At 53.2% G+C, this 18,633-nt stretch overlaps 1 long non-coding RNA gene across 3 annotated transcripts; it reads left to right on the forward strand.

Moving 5' to 3' along the window:
• Positions 1–1,618: 1,618 nt before the first annotated feature.
• Positions 1,619–18,188, forward strand: LOC140599300 (uncharacterized). 3 transcript variants are annotated; one of them, XR_012002012.1, is made up of 7 exons: positions 1,619–2,060; positions 5,059–5,317; positions 10,371–10,521; positions 10,721–10,958; positions 11,204–11,291; positions 12,094–12,224; positions 17,940–18,188. It is a non-coding gene; the product is annotated as an uncharacterized lncRNA (long non-coding RNA). The 3 variants fall into 3 exon arrangements; XR_012002016.1 differs by lacking the exon at positions 1,619–2,060 and adding an exon at positions 4,834–4,940; XR_012002011.1 differs by lacking the exon at positions 5,059–5,317 and having other exon boundaries at positions 1,638–2,060.
• The last annotated feature ends 445 nt before the right edge of the window (positions 18,189–18,633 follow it).

Here is an 18,633-nt window from a genome sequence, read left to right on the forward strand (position 1 = left end):
CAGCATCCTCGGCCAGGGAGTTGTAGACCTTTCTGGTGCCCAGGGACAGCTGTTGGAGGCCCGGGGAAGATCTGGAGACCTCTGAGGTAAACACAGAGCCAGACGGCCTCATACAGACTATGTAGTTCTCGGGAGTATCGTTGACTGTGCTCTGAAGGGCACTTCAGTGCACAACCCGCACAACTGTCCAGCAGTCCTGCCAGGTATTCATTGCCTTCATTTGCTCTCATGGAGCAAAATGGGGTGGATGAGACTATTGTTGTTCAGCTTATCCTGGTCTCCAGGCGCCTTTCCCGGATGAGGAGCCACGTGTTGGAGCGAGGGGGAAGCACATCCTTTCCACACACATCACATAACGGACCTACTTAGTTCAGAGATCCAGTTTTAAAATGCTTTGCTGTTTTGTGTTTCTATTACAGAGGAGAATAAAATTTATGTGTTGAAGTTCTGAGCAGGGAGGGATGGATGCAAGGCCGGTTGAGTTCCATGAGCGCCCCCTGGTGACATGCCCTGAGTGACCCCGAATGTGGGCCCACCTGTGGTTTGATAGGCTTGTTACCTCACCTGCAGAAGGGACGTGCTGACGTGCTGATGTAATGAGGGTCCCTCACCTGTTGTGTTGAATAGACAGGGAGATGAGCCCGGATCTGACCTAATGGGGGGATAGGGCCTCCCTGAGTCAGAGCTGTTCTGCAGGCCTGGAGGTCGGATGCATGTGCTGAGGGGCCCACGGACAAGCCATGGGGCCAGGACCCAGGGCGGACTCTGGGAGCGGAGGGTGAGGACGTAGCTTCTGTCGACATCCTGGGAGAGCTCCGAGGCAGCCCTGTGGTCAGTGGGCCTGCAGCTGGGCCATCTTGGAACCCTGGCAGAGGACCCCCCCCTCCCACCCCACTGGGCGTGCTGGAGCCACAGACACACTGAGCTGACAGGGTGTCCAGTGCTGGGCCCCTGTGCTTGTGGAAGCTTGTTAGGCAGCAGTAGAAACAGATTCAGGGAGAAGCCCTGTGCTGTCAGACCAGACGTCTGCCCCGGGAGGCAGAATACAAGACAACAGGACAGTCTGGGGACCCAGGGGTAGAACTGGGGGTCTGCCCTGCTGAGGGCCCACCGTGCTCCTGGTCTCCACTCACCTGCTGACCCCCGAGGAGGCCCCTTTGGCAGCAAGCTGGCCACGTGGGCAGGCCCTCTGGCGGAGGACAGGGGGTGTCGCTGTGGTCACCTGATGTCCTGGTATCCAGATGCTGTGATTAAGTCCCAGGAGGCCCTGCCTGTGTCTGTAGCTGCAGAGAGGCCCAGCGGTGGACACGGCTCCTCTGTCACCCACAACTATTTGACTTTGTGGGGCTCTGGGGGGCAACACAAAGTAGCAGGTGGAATTTAGGCCTGTTCTTTGACCTGGGTCTGGTGTGGGGGGCCAGCCATCTCAGCCCCCATACCCACTCCCCTGCAAAGGCACTGCCCACAGGAGGCCTCTCCTCCCTCGCCTTGACAGACTTCCCTGTGCCCTTGCTTCCCTTGTCCCTCCAACAGACGCTTCTCCCTGCAGGACGACATGATGGGCACAGCGGCCTTGGCAGCCTTGCCTACGCAGTGAGGTGAGCACATGAGGAGTCGGGAAGGTTCTGACTACCCCATGGCTGTGCTGTGTGGACACCATGGGAGGAGCCCCTGCCTTCTGGCAGAGGTTTGCCCAACTCCGTTATAGCTAACAGCCCAGTGGCAGCCACCCTGCAGTGTGTACGGACAGGCTCTGGAGCTACGTGCCAAGGACACGTGTCCAGCAGTCAGGGCCCAAGGCCGCGTCCACTAGCACCCCCGAGGCAGAGCAGGGAGCCAGGCCTTAGGCGGCAGCCAGTCTCTCCCCACCTGGAGGGGCTGGGTGAGCGCAGGTGGTGGAGGAGTCGGAGGCCTGCCCACACCCTGCAGGAGCCCCCGCAGCAGCTGCAGCAGCTCAGAGGTGCGGAGGTGCACAGCCAGAGCGCCCCAGGCACCTGGGGGAGAGACTGGCAAGGAGACTGCGGTGGTTCTTCTGGAAAGCTCACAGAGCTGGGAGCCGGGTGAGTGTCTCGGGGTTTGGGGTCTGTCTCCCTCCACCACCACCCTGAGGCCTGGTGGAGGCTGTGATCCAGATAAGCACTGCTGTGGACAGTCCCTCCTGAAGCCACCTATGGACAGTCCCTCCTGACAGCCATGTTGCTGACGGTGGGAGGTCAAGGGATGGGGGTGCCAGCTTCCCGGTGAAATCACCAGGCTGGGGGGCCTCAGGTCCAGCTGTGTCCCGGCCCCCAGACACCGCTCACCCCTCCCCAGGCTTGGGCCAGGCCCTCCTTGGGGCCCTTCACCTGTGTGGCTCCCCCTCCTAGAGGGGGCCCGAGCTCCCCGCTCCCTGTCCCCCGAGCCTCAGGCCCCCTCCAGCTCCTATGTGCACTGCCTGTGCCTCTGACATGGGGTGGGTCATGTTCACATGGTCGCCGTGCCCCAGGTGGAGGGTACAGGGGTGAGGGTGTGGCTGCCTTCCTGCCTGGCCCACCACGGGAGCCAAATGAACAAAGCTCCCCCCCCACACACACCCATATGAGTACCTACGGAAGCCTCACCGCTAGGGCGACTCCATGTCTCCTGCTCGGGGCTCCTGCCTTCCCTGGACCCTGGGTCATGGACCCCACCCCGCAGCCCTGCTTCTGCTCTTCCTTCCTGCTCCCCTCAATTCCCACCCTCTGCCTCTCTCTGGATCCTACTCTCCAGTCACTGGTACTACTCCTGCACTTCCCAATGGGGAAACTGAGGCCTGGGCAGGGCCCCACTCTGAGCCATGTAGGTGGCAGCAGAACCGGAAGGACCTCGGTCAAGACACTGCAGGGGAGGCTGTGGTATGTGCCAGCCTCCCTGTGAGTCCCTCTCAGGAGGCTCCTGTGGGACCACTGGCCATGAGGGGCTCTGGGCAATCCCAGCACACCTAGAAGGGGTAGGCCAGGCATTTGGGCAGCAGGGGCTCTGAGTCTGGTCCCTCCTCTCCACGGAGGGTGCAGCTGGGGGCGTGCTTTCCCAGGGCCCTCCTCGTCCGATGAAACCAGACTGCCATGTTTCCAGGACGGATCACTGCACCCCAATAGCCCTGACCCCCCTCGTTGGCCTGGGACTGCGGACAAGCCACAGGATTCGCTGAGCCTCAACTTTACTGTCTGTATGGTGGGGACGGTAACAACCCCACGTTCAGGGATTACTGAACCTGAAATGAGGTGCTACTTGCAAGGTGCTTCACAAAAGATCAGCCTCAGAGGAAGTGCTCACCGACTGGAACAAGTAGACACTTTCTGGTGCTCTGACAATCCTCGCTGGTGGTCACTGTGGGCACGGGCATTGAGCTGCATGCGTAAGTCCCATGGATTAGGTAGCTTTGTCTTCATCCTTCTGGCAAGGACGCTGGCCTGGAGGCATTCCCCACACCAAGCAGGGCAGCCACGGTCCGACTCCTGTTCCAGAAGACCTGCAGGTGCCTGGCCGAAGAGGGGGAGCTAAGTGGCCCAACAGCGGAGATGGACCGGGCTGGAGGGAGAGATGGAGGAAGGTCCCAGACCCCCTGTGGTGGATGGCAGGGGGGTGCGGTGGCGTGGGAGTGGGCAGGCAGGCCTGGTGCTGGATATGTGTGTTTGAGAGCGGCTCAGAGGCTTGAGGGCAAAGACGTGCTGCAGGCGGTTCTAGGCACAAAGGTGGCATGGCCTGGTGCCCTGCGGCCCCGTCCGTGTGGACCCTGTCCCTGCAGACGGCTGAGTGCTCGCCGCCTGGAACTGCTGGCTGGCTGCTGTCACATGCCTCTCTTGTCCAGGCCTGGCTTTGGGTTTCAAGTCTTGGGGTGAAGCCAGGTGCGTTCCCAGGACAAATGGGGACAGAGGAGATATGAGCATCCAGACTGGACTGTCCCTGCCCCTCTGGAGCCCCGGCTTCCTACCCCAGGACTGTGGGCCTCGCCTATATTGGGAGGACCTGGGACCCCACAGACAGGGTGGTGGGGCCGTGAGGAGGGGGGGACCCTGGGAAGTGCCCCCAGGGCTCTGAGCTCAGCCTGCCCTGGGCCTAGTGCAGGGTGGAGGGCTGACCGCGTGGCCCCACCGCCCTCTGCTGGGCTCTAGGGGAACTACAGGGCCTCTCCAGCCCAGGCTGCCTCCTTGGAACCTTCCTGCAATCCTTCCTGCAGTCCGGGTTGCGTGTCTCCTGTCTTCTCTCAGCCACAAGCCTCTCAGGCCTCTGAGAGCGAGACTCACGGCCCCACCACCACCCCAGCAGAGAGCCTCATGTGTCCAGGGGCGTGGGGGACGTTCTGACATTAAACAATGCCCATGAGGAGGGTTCTGGAACGGGGCAGCTCAGAACAGCAGCGTGTCTCGTCCCGCGGTGCTGGAGGCTGGAGGGGTGAGACCAGGGTGTCCACAGGCTCCCCTGTGATGCCAGGGCCTTCTTCCCCTGTGTCTGTGTCTCCAGATCTCCCTCCTCAAGAGGCCTCCAGGGCTCACCCTGACCCAGCCTTATCTCATCTCAACTACTTACACCTGCAAAAATACCTGTTTCCCAAGAGAGTGACCCTCAGGGGTCACGGGGAGTTAAGACTTTGGTAGGTCTTTCTGGGGGAACACAATTCACCAGGACCGCCCAGGGAGCATCTTTGTACAAGTTAGAGATGCCGCCTCTCGCAGGTCGGCATGGCCACAGCAGCAGACCACAGGCTGGCACTGAGCCTCTCACTTGCCCTCGAGGCAGTGCCCTTGTGCAGTGGATAGCCCGCACAGCTGTGAGCAGCCCCGTCCCGGAACCTCTCGTGTATAACACCCACCCAGGTGGAACGTCCAGACCGGAATTTCAATTTCAAGCTGGGCCAGAAGGAGCTTTGGAGCCAAGGGTGGAGGCCAAGGCCAGGTCTACAGCCGGTGAGACCATACAAGGTGCATTGTCGGCAGAGAAGTGAAGAACAATCACAAAGCTGAGCATGAATTTATCTGCTTTTTATTATCACCCTGTGCCACCTGCGCTAATGTAGCCCAAATCTTCCGTTGGTTTTAGTTCCAGACAACCAAGACGGAGATTTCAGACCAGCACATACTCCCTCTCTGGCTTTCCATGACTGCTGCGGCCTGGTGAGGGTTGTTCTGAGAACTGGGACGTCCGCATCCGTCATGAGGGCAGGAGGCCTCGGGACCGTTGGCGGCTGTGGCGCCACCGGATTGCACATCCTGGATACCCAGGGTAGCCCACGTCCCTCCGGAAGCACAGCGACCACCAGGACAAAAGCAGACCTCAAGCTCCATCGAGTGCCCATCGTGTGAGACCGCTGGGAGTTTCTATTTGTGTTTAAACCTCCCGACAGTGAGGCGGACCCTTCTGTGCCCTGAATGTGGAGGTCACTACTAAACTGTGGTCAAATGGCAAAGAACAGGGGCGCCTGGGGGGAAGGGCTCCATTGGTGAAGCGTCTGCCTTCGGCTCAGGTCGTGACCTCAGGGTCTTGGGATCGAGTTCCGCATGGACCCCGGGATCATGCCCTGAGCCAAAAGCAGATGCTCAACCACTGAGCCACCCAGGCGTCTCGGTTCTTCCCCTTTGAAAAAAATACATTCAAGGGAGTTAGAGGTATTAATCTGTCAGTTTCTTCCTATTGTGTATATGTCTGTTTTTCACTGGCATGTAGGTCAGGAAAAGTTGACTGTCTGAGCTCTTTTAGGGCCGTGATAGTGGTTATGATTCATGTCATTTCGTGATTATAACTGAAACCAGCTTTGTGGCATAGTGGGGGGCAGTGCTAAATAACGAGCCCCTCCGGCATGCTGGGAGCGCTGCTGGGCCCAGCCCACACCGTTAACTGGAATCATCTCCACCAGCTTGGGGCCCAAGCCCGGCTCTGCCCAGAGCCCTCCACCCTCTGACCCATCTGTACACCTGCAGCTCAGTGTCTGCAAGGTGGACACAGGTGCACCGCTGGCCCTGACGCCGAATACAGGCTGATTCCGCGTTTGGTTCCCAGGACCCAAACAAGTTTCAGGAAGCTTTGCCCCCAATGATGAAAGCTGCCCCGCACAGGTGAGCTTATAAGCACCCCCGTGGTGCTGACTCGTGGTCAGTGCGGGGCCGGCGCATGTGGACACGGGGGGCCAGACTGTGGGCGGGAGTCCTGAGGGCAGGTGTGTCCCCTCCGTGGGCCTCCCACGGACCCACAGACACTCGTCCTGGTGCCGCAGTCAGAAGGCGGCAGGCCGCGTCCTCACCACTGTACACACAGCACAGCTCTCTGCTGCTGTGTACGCAGCCTGGGTCCCACTCCTTGCCTTGGCCCAGTTTCCCCGCCTGTGATTGGATGGCTCTCCAGGTGCCCCTTCCCCTGCGGTGCTGTCGTTTGTGTGCCGGCTCTCATTGTCCAGCACCTGTTTCTCCGTGAGCGAGCCACTTACTCGCTCAGCCCTGGGGGCCAGGCATGGTCTCCTACAGATGAGGAACCCCAGGTGAGCTCACTGATAAGTTGCCTGTTTCCTTGACCTTGAGCGTGGAGCTGGGGCTGGAACCTCAGTGCTTGCAGCACTCGCTGGCCGCTAGGTAGGTCACCAGTGTCCACTGGTGACACCGAAACATCGTGTGGCAGTGAGCCCACTAACCTTGGAGGTGTGCGTGCAGAGACGGGGTGATTTGTCAGGCAACTTGTGGAGGCTCAGATGGAGGGTCGGTGAACACCCCGTGTCAGTAGCAGCATCGTGTTAGTGTGGATCATGCGGACATATTAATGGTGGTGACTCTTCCAGTCCACAAGCGTGGAATGTCTTTCCATTGATTTGTATCTTTTTCAGTTTTTTTCATTGCTATCTTATAGTTTTCAGTATATAGGAACTTCCTTGGGTTAAATGTATTTCTGAGTATTTTATTCTTCTTTGATGCAATTGTAAACGGGATTCTTTTCTCTCTCTGTCTCCTTTTTTTTTTTTTTTTTTTGAGAGCACGTGCACACACGAGCAGGGCGAGGGGGGAGAGGGAAAAGGAGAGAGAGAATCGTAAACAGGTTCCACGCCCAGCTCAGAGCCCAACACAGGACTCAATCCCATGACCCTGAGATCATAACCTGAGCTAAAATCAAGAGTCAGATGTTTAACTGAGCTGCCCAGGTGCCCTGTGATTGTTTTCTTAATTTCTCTTTCCAATAGTCTATTATTAGTGTATAGAAGCGCAACATATCTTTGTGTATTTTGTATCTGGCAATATTACTGAATTCATTTATGAGTTCTTGAAATTTGGGGGGTGGAGTCTTTAGGGTTTTCTGTATATAATACCGTGTTTCTGCAAATTGTGGTAATTTGGCTTCTTCCTTTCCAATTCCAATGCTTTGTATTTCTTTTTCTTTCTTAGGTACCCTGGCTAGGAGCTTGTGTTTTTATATTTAAATGAATTTCTTTTTTGTTGACAACACGTAATTGGGTCTTGCTTTTTTATCCGTGTGACTCTTTTAATATGAACATTTAAAGCACTGATGTCTAATGTAGTTATCCATATGGCTGGATTTAGGTCTGCAGTATGGATATTGTTTTATTTTTCTTTATTGCTTTTTTACTTTTTATCCCTGTCTCCTTTTAGGGCAATAATTTTTGTGGTTTTAGCTTGTCTCTATGCTTATTTCATTATGTGGATCTCTTTTATTTACTTATTTGTTTTATTAGTTGCCCTAGGGTTTACACCGGTCACAACTTATGTTCAAATAATATTATATCACCTCATATATCATATATGAATCTTACAACAGTCAACCTGCATGTCCTTCACCCCTATATTTGTGTGTTGTTATCAAACATTTTAATCCTACATATGTTGTAAACCGGAAAATACCTTGTTGGGTTTTGCTTTAAGCAATCCATCTTCTTCCTTTAAGAAGATTTAAAAATGGGAAAATGTATTTTTTAAAAAATTCCATTTATTTATTCAGGAGAGACACAGAGAGGCAGCAATGTAGGCAGAGAGAGAAGCAGGCTCCATGCAGGGAGCCCAATGTGGGACTTGATCCTGGGACTGTAGGATCATGACCTGAGCTCAACCGCTGAGCCACCCAGGCATCCCATGGGAAAATGTCTTTCAAATTTACCCACATACTTGCCAGTCTAGATGCTCTCCATTTCTTTTCCGGAGGAACACAATTTCCCCTAGTAGCATTCCCCTAGTTCTTGGAGCAATCCCTTTCATGTTTCTGGTAGTCAGGTCCACTGGTAGCTCAGCTTTTCTTTCATCATTCTTGAAAGATGTGTTCACTGAGTATGGAATTCTGGGGATATATATTTTTTCTCTCAGCACCTAAAAGTGATGTTACCTTGTGTCCTGGCCCTAATGGTTTCTGCATAAAAGGCCACTGTCCCTGTCCCCTTGTCTGTGTGCCTTTTCTTCTCTAGCTGTTTAGATTATGAGGTACCTTTGTGGGGTTTTCTTTATATTTCTTCTGTTTAGCATTTGCTGAGCTTCATGGATATTTGGATTTGCAATTTTCCTCAAATTTGGAAGTTTTCAAGCATAATTCTTCAAATATTTTTATGTTTTTCCTCTCCTCCTGGGACTCCAATTACAAGTCTGTTGGACCACCCAATATGGTCCCACAGCTCACTAAAGTTCCAGGAGGGCTTTTTTAGGATTCTTTTTCCCTGTGTGCTTCATTTTGGTTATTCCCAATTGCTAGCTGTGAGGTCGCTGGTCTTTTCTTCTACAGAATCTCATTTGCGCTCAATCCCATCCAGTTTATTTTTCACTTCAATGTCACATTCTTCATCTCTGCAACTTCTGACTTCCATCTTTTTCATACTTTCCCTTTCTTTCCTCACGATGTTCACATTCTCCTTCATAGCCTTGAACACAGTTACGAGATTTTTAATGTAATTGTCTAGTATTTTCATCCATTAACACCATTATCTGTCACTTCTTGGTCTGTTTGTGTTGACTGCTATTTTTCCTGGTAGTGGGTCCTTCTTCTTGCTTCTCTGTATCTCCAGTCATTTGTGGATATTATAACTTTATGGTGCTGTTCGGTGCTAGGTGGTGTTACATTATTTTATAGGAGATTGTGTTTTGTTCTGGCTGTAGTTACTTGCAGATGATTCCAATCATCTGAAATTTTGAAATTTTTTAAAAATATTTTATTTATTTATTCATGAGAGACAAACACACAGAGAGAGAGGCAGAGACATAAGCAGAGGGAGAAGCAGGCTCCATGCAGGGAGCCCAATGTGGGACTCAATCCTACAACTCCAGGATCATGCCATGACCCAAAGGCAGGCGCTCAACCACTGAGCCACCCAGGCATCCCTCAATCCTTTAGAATTTTAAGATTTACTGCAGGAATTTCAGAGCAGTACTGGGTCTAGGGGTAACTTAGCCCTACCACTAGGCCCTCGTGAACACACTGCTCAGTATCCCAGGCATGGCAAGGACTACGGGAACATGGACTATTCCCAGCCTTATCTAAACTCCAGGAATTGTTGCCTACTACTTTGCAGGTTTCTTTCCTTGGTCTCAGAGAGTTTGCTCCCATATATGCGCAGGTACTCTGACCAAGACTCATTGGACCTTTCTGCAGATGTCTACAACTCCGTCTACAACACCGTCCCCTTCTGCATTCTGTCCTGAAATTTCTGACCTTCTCGGTGTCCCCAGAACCCAATATCTGCATCCTGCGCTCAGTGAGACCTCCGAGTCCTACTCTGCTGCTCAGATGACACCCCCAGGCAGCAAGTCAGGGCACCTGTGCGGATCGCCTGCCTTTCTACGTCTCAGTCCTGTGCTACCTGCTTTCCGATGCCTGGAAACTGTCATTTCAGACATTTTCCCAAGTGTTCTATTTTTGTATGGCCAGAGGGCAATTCCCATAGCATTTAATCCTTCACGGGCAGAAGTAGAAGTCATCCACTGAGTTCTTAATTTCAGTTATTATGGTTTTCAATTCTAAAATTTCTGTTTGATTGTTTTTAATGGTTTCCAGTTCTCTGAGAAGAATTTTCCATGTTCTTGTTGGACTTATTGAAGACATGAAATATGAAACTTAAGTATTTTCAAGTTCATGTCTGATAATCCCAGTATCAAGGCATTCTGCGGATCTGTCTTCAGGCTTATTTTTTCTCTTAATTTTTGGTCAATTATTGTCTTTTTTTATGCTTTCCTAAATATGGTTGAGTGCCAGAACTTTGCGGTGTAAAAACTATGAAGACAGCTAGAGACTTTGGATTTTTTTCTCATACAGAGAAGATTTACTTCTGCTTCTAGCAGGCAGTTAGGAAGGGAAGGGTCACCTTATTCACACAAGACACTGAGTGGCCTTTTGTCCTCGTGATTGATGGCCTGCTCTCCATCTGCCCTTTCTGTTAGGGTGTATCCCTCCGGGGACCCAGCCAAGAGCCTGGAGTGTTGGACGTCCACCCCTCCTCGGCCACCTGTGAATGACACTTGTCCCCAGGTCCATGCAGCTACCAACAGTGCACTCCACAGACTCTGCAGAAGCAGCATTTTTAACTGGCAGGTACATTCCTTGAGGGGAAGATGTACCAGATGTTGAGCTCCCTACCCTGGGCTTTCCCTCCTTCTGCAATGCTGTTGAGAGATGCTTGTTTGGACTGGGTCATCTCTTCTAGTCATTCTTGGTTCAAGGGTTAGTTCAAGACAACTGTTCACTGGTTCACTGTTATGGGAAATAAAACTCAGCCCTAATTTCTTCCTAGCAATACTTCTGGAGCCTGAGAGGGCAGAGGCTGTGCCCAGTGGTGAGACCCACATAACTGGAAACTCCCCTGCAGCTGAGGCTTACTCTGAGCTCCTGAACGCCAAGGCTGGAAATGTGAACAGACCTCTCCCCACCTCTTCCTGAAGCCAGACAGCAGGATCCTTGAACCACAACAACTTTTCACAGAAGAGGTTGACTGCTATGACATATGCAGCCACCTTGTTAGGGTACAGTAGGTATGATCCTAAGCTTAGGGACACAGTTATCCTATTAATATCCAGGAAAAATCATTCAGGTGGCAGTTGCTGGCAAATCCAGGCTCTAGGAGTTGGATTTTCTGAGGGTATATCATGGAAATCGAGTCCAAATGTCTGTATTAAACTCCGGACCCATTTCGTCAGTCACCCCTGGAGACCTCCTTAGATGTCCACTAGCACCTTAGGCTTGAGGGCCCAGGCTAAACTTCCTGTCTTTCCCCTAGATCCCTGATTTTCAGAGAAACACTTCTGAAAGGACACAGATGATACTGTTTTCGCAGGGGCCACATCTGGGGAGTTGGAGAACAGAAGGTGGGGGTCGCTTTTGCTTTGTATCTTTTGCTCCTCTGTGGTCTTGAAAATAAATTTAAACTATGAATTGGGTTAAATAAAATAAAATAAAACAAACCTGTCTCCCCCATGCTCCCCATCATGGCCATCAAGGTGAGAAGCCCTGGAGCCTCCCTGATGTTCCATCCCAGTCATCCCAGCTCACCTGGGGCCTGACCCCCTGCAACCCCACCTGCAGCTGCCCTGGGGACCTCCCGCCTGCCCCCCTCCTGCCCACCCCAGTCCAGCTCCACTCCTGCCCTCTTCCTAATTGTCCCGAGTGTGTGCCTGCTCGGTAGAGCGGTGACAGCACCCCATCCCCATTCCCGGGTTAAAGTCCCAAGTCCAAACATAGAACAGAAACTCCTCCCAACCTGAACCCAGGCCAGCTGGCTGTCAGAAGGTCCATTGGCAGAGATGTCAGCTCTAGTCATGATGAAAAACACAAACTGCCACTGCCAGGGAGCCTGCTACGGTGCCTTATGGAGGTCAGCCTCTGGGCACTGCTGGTGCGAGGGAGGGAACGGATCTGATGGGCAAGCAGACTACCAGTGCACCAGCCCAGGTTCAAATCTGGTGGCCCCCAGACATCTCTTGTAGCTGCTTTGGGAAAGCCGGGTTCCCAACAGGCCTCAGAGAGGGTTGCCCATCCCAGGTTGTCTGGCTGCATCCCTCTTCTCTGCAGCAGGGAGAGGTGGGAAACACTGACCTTGTGTGAGCTGAGGGAGGACACACACGGTGGCAGTATTCTAGCTCACTGCTTGCTCCAACTCTCCTGATGCAGGTTCCACCGGATTCCTCACCCAAGAGCAAGGCTTCTGGTAGAGACATGACCAGCTGTCCTCCAAAACTGGACATGGCCACCCAGCCAGCCTCCCTGGCATTGCGTGTGACCCTCACCATGGCCACAGGATAGTGAGTAGACGTGCTGAATGTTACTCCTGGGAGAGGGTGCCCTCCTGTCTTTCCGTCACCTCTCTATTGGTTTTCTCAGGCTGCCATAACAAAGTACCACAGCCCAGGAGGCTTTAACACAGAGACTATTCAGAGACTATTCTGTCCTGGGGGCCCAGAGGCCAGCAGGCTGAGGTCTGGGTGTAGGCAGGCCATCTCCTCCAGGCCTCTCTCACGGCAGGTGGACACTGCCCTCCCCGGGTCCTCACACAGTTGTCCCTCTTTCCCTTGCGTGTCTGCGCCCTGACCTCTGCTCAGTCATACTGGTTGAGGGCTCACCCTAATGACCCCATGAGAACCAACCTTTACCATCTGTGAAGACCCTCCCCCCAAAGAGTCACATTCTGAAGCACCAGAGATCAGGGCTTTGACTAAAAAATGCTTTGAACTGAAAAAAAATGAAAACACACATCAAAACACGTGAGGTGCACCTAACATGGTGCAAACCATGTCTGGTGCTCTGCAAACTGGTGAGGTGTTTGCAGTGTAGAGGGAACCGTGTTGACACGTCCATGGCAGCCCAGCAAGTGCCAGAGGCCATGTGATCAGCCCCAGTAAATGCCGACCCAGAACCCCCACCTGCTCAGCCCACCGTCCTCCTTCAGGAGCTCTTGCACGGGTCCAGCTGCCAGGTCCAGTGGGGACACCACGGGATCACCACTCCTTCCTTCAGGGCTTTGATGGCAGCCTTCATTCCTGCCAATTTGCCATCCTGGGGGAGCAGAAGGTCCAGGTGCTGCCATCTAGCCTCTCCTACCACGATGGTTAATCCAGATCCTCCTGGGCCACTGTGCATACCTGCTCCCAAAGGTCATGCTAAGTCCAACCCTACTTCTGCGTTGAGAGGAACAGGGAGGTAGTGGTGTCTTGGAAAGAACGAGGATCCTCCCGTGAGGCATCAGCCCAGGCGAAGTTATCAAAGGGCTTTAAAGCAGAAGAAGCTGCCTCCCTGGGCAGCAGAAGATGAGCTGCTTCTGCTGATGGGGGAGGCTCAGGGTGACTTGTGGGCTCAGGACTGCTGGTTTCATCTGGGTCCAACCACATTTTTCTCCCTTCCGAGTTTCTCCATCGTCAACTTTCAAGATCCCATTCCTTTCTGATCAATACCCTAACTTTTATGTGAGAAACTTGGCCAAAATTGAACTCAACTGTCGAAATTCAGCAACCCGCATAGATAAATGTGCTTGATTCCCATCAATATCAGTCTTGTGGCCACAAGAAATGATGCCTTTCGGGGGCTGTCATGGAACCTCCTTGGTTCCCAGAAATGGCTTGAGCCAGGAATTAACACCTTTGAGCTTCTCATTGTTTCTGGGAAAGAGCTCAAGGGCGCTCATTCCTGCTGTGATGGCCAAGCACAGCTGCTGCTGCTCCAAGGCACATCCCGTTACCACCTCTTGCTTCCCCTTGGTGAGTACAGGTCTGCATCCTGGGACCAGTCCCAGAGTCAGTTCTCTACCCATTTGGATCCACGCAAGGGACAGAAACCACATAGTGATTCAGGGAGGAGGGGAGTTGAGTCTAAAGAAATATTAGGCTGTGATGAGGGCATAACAACGAGATGAATAGAACTTTCTAGAGGGAGCCTGATGGCTGGATAAACAAACCGTGGCTCATCACAGGGAAAACACGTGTGCCACATGGTTCTTGCGTGTACACCTGGGGAGAGCAGACTTGGGAGGGGTCCTGTTTCCCCAAGCCTGGGGCTCTGACATCGGCAGCAGCAGGTGGCTGCAGCCCAAGATGGCACAGGATTCTGCTGGTGGCCTGGCTGGAGGTGGTCCGTGGTCTCTGGGTTTGCCTTTGCTTTGACCAGGCAGCACATGGTCTCAAGTGTGGGGCGGGGGGGGATCATGTTGGGAGAGGCGCAGCCACGTGGGTGCAGCAGAAGAGAGAAAACGTGGGATACAGCACGCGGCTGTCAGAGGGAGGGACCCCTTCTTCCTGCCCTGGCCTCTGGTGCTGCCCGCTGACATGCTGGGCCCCCTTACCCTGAAAAACAGAGACGTGGGTGGAGCCCAGGCTGTAGGAAGAGGTACTTCTGGGGACATGCTGGGGCTCAGGGGCAGGGAACACACCTGGCAGTGCCCCGGCACAGAAGCCATGCCAGTGTTTATCAGCAGGTGAACGGGTACACAATCGTGGCATGTCTGTGCCTCGGGAAACACCGCGAGCGCCTGGCTGGCATGTGCCCAGCACACGCCCATCGCAGAGGCATTTTACTGAGCAGGAGCAGCAAACTCAAAAGGGCACCAGCATGTGGCTGTGTTTATGGGAAAGACTCTAACAGGCAACGCGTCCGCCGGGTGGGGCTCCGGGGAGGAGAGTTCACCCCCACAGGGCACACAGAACTTTCTGGGATGATGGGAAATGTTCTCTATTTTTATAGTCACGCTGCTTAAGTGGCTGTACACATTTTTCAAGACTCCTAGGCTCTACACTAAAACCAGTGCATGTTATTCATGTAAGTTATGCCAGAATAAAGCTATTTTTTGAAAAGTTAGTGGAAAACTATGGCCTCTCAGTAAAAGCAGGACTGTTGGGAATTCAGACCGCCCAGTGTTGGGGCAGGAACCCCACGCCCAGGGGCAGGCTGACAGGAGGAGAACACACAGGGGGCGGTGGGAGACACCGACACGTTGACTGTGGCGTCAGGACCAGTTGTTCACGTGAACACTGTGGAAGCTGTGCACATTCGTGTGGGCTTCCCTCCTGGGCTCCTGGGTGTGTAAACCGAGCTTTCCTGCCTCCTCCTCCCTTTGTGCGTTCAGCAATTTGGGCAACGATTCATTTCTGTGACTTTCTGGGGTTACAACATTTCCAGGTAGGGACTGAGCCCGAACAGGAATGAGCCTCCGGACACTGTAATGGGGAGTAGGGGGACTTTGTGCGGCTCCTCCAGGGGATGGGAAGGGAGGACTCCCACAACGTGTGACTGCATCCTGTTGGAAAAATAGGAGGCTTCTGTTCCATGGTCATCAGGACGTTAGGCGCAGGTGGTGGGAGGCAGTGATGCTGGGCGCCGCAGGGGCAGGCTCGGGGTTGTGCTGTTGTCACTGAGACACCTCTGCCGTTTGCCCTTGGCTTTCGCTGCTGGAGCGGAGCGTCTGAAGCCTGCCTCTCCTAGGGGCTCCCAACAGCTGGCTTCTGGCCCTGATTTGAGAGGCACTGGCAGGAGCTCCGAAGCAGGTGGAGGGAAGATGCTCCTCTGGCTGTGACCCCTGGAGGTTGCTCTGCAGGTGGGGGGGCATCGCTGTGCTCCAGGACCCTGGGCTCCTGCATCCCACACCAACCCGGGGGTGGGGGGGGGTGGGGGGGGGTGGGTGGAGCAGGCGGGAGCAGGTGGCCAGTCCCAAGCAGGAATAGTGGTAGCCCCTGGGCTCCTGGTTATCATTCCTTCCTGTTTGTTCCCCTATCTCTTCAGTAAACAAAGCCCCACAACAAAGGCACTACTGTCTCAGGAGGGATGTTCTGGCTCAGACCCTTCAGAACCTTCATCCCAGGTCCTCCCCGAGCAGCTCTTCCCCTCCTGCTACTTTCCCTGAGGGCAGATCTCTAGCTGTCTGATCCCTTCAGTGACTGGAGCTGGCTGGCCTGGCCTTGCTAAACAGAACTGTGGTTCCTTCCCAAGGGCCCTGGAGCCCTGAGCCCTCTGGTGGCCCTGAATGGGGGTGGGGGTGGGGCTTGTGCCTATAGGGCCCTCCCACCACTCCTGGCTCCCATGGCCCCACCCTCACTGTTAGGCCACCACACAGAAGATGCACAGACGTTGGGAAAGTGCGGAAACTGAGGATTTAAATAGGAACTGGCGTCTCATGACCTATTATGTCCAGAATGTAATAGAAAACCACTAGTTCACCCAAGACCCAGGCAAATCTCAACTTCACTGAGAGAAGACAATGAACAGAAGCTAAGACTTAGAGGATGCAGATGCTGGAATTATCTGGGAAGGATTTTATTTTTATTTCTTTTTTAAAGATTTTATTTATTCATGAGAGACACAGAGGCAGAGACACAGGCAGAGAGACAAGCAGGCTCCCTGTGGGGAGCCCCATGCAGGACTTGATCCCAGGATCCCAGGATCACGACCTGAGCCAAAGGCAGATGCTCAACCCTTGAGCCACCCAGGCATCCCTCCGGCAAGGATTTTAAAGCAGCCATCACAGAAATGCTCCAGAGAGCAGCTCTGAGCACAGTTGCAACAAATGAAGAAAATAGAAAGTCTAAGGAGAGAAACAGAAGATGTAAAGGAGATTTAATGGAACATACAAATGAACGACTCAGTGGATGGACATGTGGCCCATGGACAGGAGGGGTTGGAGGCAGAAAGAGAAATGACCCAACCCCAACAAGAAGATAAGCTGGAGAAACACACACACGGAGCCCCCAGATCCTGCGGACAGAAATCACACATTGAGGCACCAGCATCTCACAAGGATGAAGAAGGTGGGCCAAAAGATTTTCAAGGAAATCACTGCAAAGATTCCCCAAATTTAGCAAAAGACATAAACTTGAAGATGCAAGGAGTTGAGGATAAACAGGATAACGCCAAGGAAGCCCACATCAAACATCACAGCCGAACCCGACACAGAAGCAGAACACTCAGGCGGTGGGACAGAGGACCCCTTATCTGCAGAGCAAACAAGCCACAGGGAATCGTGGTGGCTGGAGGATGCGACGTCCCTTGCTGCGAGCACAGACAGAGGACAACCATGGCCCCAGAACCCCATCAAGAGGAAAAAGGAGGGACGCCTGGGGGGCTCAGTGGTTGAGTGTCTGCCTTTGACTCGGGTCGTGATCCCGGGATCCTGGGATTGAGTCCCACATCGGGCTCCCCGCAGGGAGCCAGCTTCCCCTCTGCCTGTGACTCTGCCTCTCTCTGTGTCTCTCATGAATAAATAAATAAAATCTTTTTTTAAAAAAGATTACATGATAATAGTTTATACCTTTAAACCTGTGATTGGACTATTTTAAACATGGTTTAAAAAAATTTTAATGTAGATGTGAAGATCTTCCCAAATCTTAACCAACACGGAACATTCTTTATCGGTTTCCCAAGCACCTGAACTAGACACCAAGTAGCTAGGGTGGCCAGTGGGTACTGCATGGCTTGGGCCTTGCCTGCCTTCGGCTGCTCCTCGTCCACTACCCGGGCTGTCATGTGTTGCGGGGAGGCACCAGGCCTTATCCCCACTAGCCACTTCTTGATAATGACTGCAAATAAATTGACAAACAGTTTAAGCTCAACGACAGACGTGGGGTCATGTCCTTTCTCTGGGGCTCTTGTCTCCTCCATCTGTAAAATAAGAAGGCTGGACTGGACTGGAGTTCACCCAAAACAGGATTGGGATTCCCGGGGAACCTCGGAGGTGGGAGCAGATGGGCGTGCTAACAACCCACCGCGCGGCCCATGGAGGGACTTGCCGGCCAGGTGCAGCTTGACTCAGTTCATGAAGGAGGGGCTCCTCTACCTATTGTACCACTTCCACGTTCAGAAGGGGGAATTGTCCACAGAAGTGAGGTGGGGAAAGCAGAGCTGGGGTTCTCCGAGGCCAAGTGAAACCAGAACCACACTTCTCTGCTTTTAAATGGAATTTATCAGTTTAATAATGTAACCGGGATCATCCAGTTAACAGGGGTGACACAGATAAAAAGAAGTGTATTCTCGCTTTACAGATGCCTTTCAAAATGTGACCCCTCCCAGGGATGACTGCACATCCTTCTGATAAAGTTGGAAGCAAGTGGAATGGTCAGTCGTCTGCTCGAGCAGTTCGGGGAGTACTGGGCTTGAGAAAACCTGACTTGCAGTGTGTTCCTCAGTCATCTGCTGCCATGGGGTGGCACAGCTCTCCGTGACAGCATCAGTCTGGACCCACGCCTCTGCCTTCACTCACAGTGCCGTTTTCCTTTTAAAAGTCTAGTCTTGATTGTTCTCTTTGGTAAGGACTGGACTACAAGCCTGAGGTTACTCCTTCGGCCTGGAGCTTCTCCCAGCCTCCCCTTAATCACTCACATCAATAATAAAAACAATGAGCTGCCACTCGGACCTCCCACCCAAGAGCGTCCACTGCTCTTTCTAGTACCTTCTGTCTTCCAGTGTATTGGCTGGGTGGCTCCCTTTTGAATAGATATAATAGGCAAGCGGCAGGCTCCCCCTAACCATGAGTGTGCCAGCACCCACAGCCACTAGGAATTGCAAGCCAGCCTGCCAAGGTCAAGTCATCTCTGGAAAGAGCCATGCTGCTGAGGAAGAGAGCCACACATAAGTCACCTGTTGTCTTCCCTCTCCGGGGCCAGGCTAGAGGATCATGCAAGGTGCTCTCGCTGGCTCACATGCTCTTGTGCCAGCTGTGGTTGTGGGCCTTGTCCA

This window comes from Vulpes vulpes, chromosome 1, assembly GCF_048418805.1.
Source record: "Vulpes vulpes isolate BD-2025 chromosome 1, VulVul3, whole genome shotgun sequence".
NCBI lineage: Eukaryota > Metazoa > Chordata > Mammalia > Carnivora > Canidae > Vulpes > Vulpes vulpes.